This window comes from Elephantulus edwardii, unplaced genomic scaffold, assembly GCF_000299155.1.
Source record: "Elephantulus edwardii isolate Elephantulus edwardi_28Jun2011 unplaced genomic scaffold, EleEdw1.0 scaffold00365, whole genome shotgun sequence".
In the NCBI taxonomy this organism is placed as follows: domain Eukaryota; kingdom Metazoa; phylum Chordata; class Mammalia; order Macroscelidea; family Macroscelididae; genus Elephantulus; species Elephantulus edwardii.
Genome location: NW_006400115.1, coordinates 721,346 through 722,531, shown reverse-complemented (window position 1 = coordinate 722,531; position 1,186 = coordinate 721,346).

Below are 1,186 nucleotides of genomic sequence, written 5' to 3'. Positions count from 1 at the left end.
CTCTGTGTACTCCTTCCATCTTCTTTTGATACTTTCTGGATCATTCAATATTCTACCCAAACTATCTTTAAGTACTGCCACTCGTGGCTTGAATTTGTCTTTCAACTAGTTCAGCTTAAGAAACGCTGAGTGAATCCAGCCCTTTTGATTTTCTGACTCTAGTTCTCTGAACATTTCATTATACTATCTTGTTTTGTCATCCCAAGCTACCTTTTGAAATTTTCTGTTCAGCTCTTTGATTTCTTGATTTCTTCCTTTAGCTCTGGCTTCTCGGCTCTCTAAGGCAATACTCAGAGTCTCATATGACATCTATCTTGGTCTTTTCTTCTTCTTCAGCCTTTGTAGTGATCTTTTGCATTCTTCATGGACGATTTTCTTGATATCCTCCCAGAACTCATTTGGTCTACGCTCACTCGTGCTCAAGGCCTCAAACCTGTCCCTGAGATGGTTTTGAAATTCGAGTGGGACAGAGTTAAGGTCAATTCTTGGTTTCCGTGGACTTGATTTAATTTTCCTCAACTTCAGCTTGAACTTGCATATGAGTAGTAGTTGGTGGTCTGTCCCACTTAGAATGTAGAAAATTGGACATTGTTAAGAAAGAAACGGAACGCATAAATATTGACACACTAGGTATTGGCGAAATGAGATGGCTTGGCATGGGACATTTTGAATCAGATGATCATATGATTAACTATGCTGGGGATGAAAAGGTGAGAAAAAAATGGGGTTGGTTTCATAATTAAAAAAGTCATTTCTATTTCCATCCTGAAATACAATGTGGTGAGCTACAGGAAAATATCCATCATTCAAATATATGCACGAACAACTAGAGCCAGAGAGGAGGAAATAGAAGATTTCTACCAACTTTTGCAGTCAGAAATTGAGCAAACATACAATCAAGATGCATTAATAATAATGGGTGACTGGAAGGCAAAAGTTGGGAATATGGAAGAAGGATCAGTATCTGGAAAACACGGGCTCAGTGAGAGAAATGAGACTGGAGATAGAATGAGAGAGTTCTGCACATTCAGTGATTTACTCTTTGCAAATACCTTTTATAAGAAACATAAACACAGGCTATACACATGGTTCAACATAAGGAAAACAATTAAAGTAATTCATCACAATAACAAAGCAAAGAACAAGATCCATATGATCCTATCAATTGATGCAGAAAAGGCCTTTG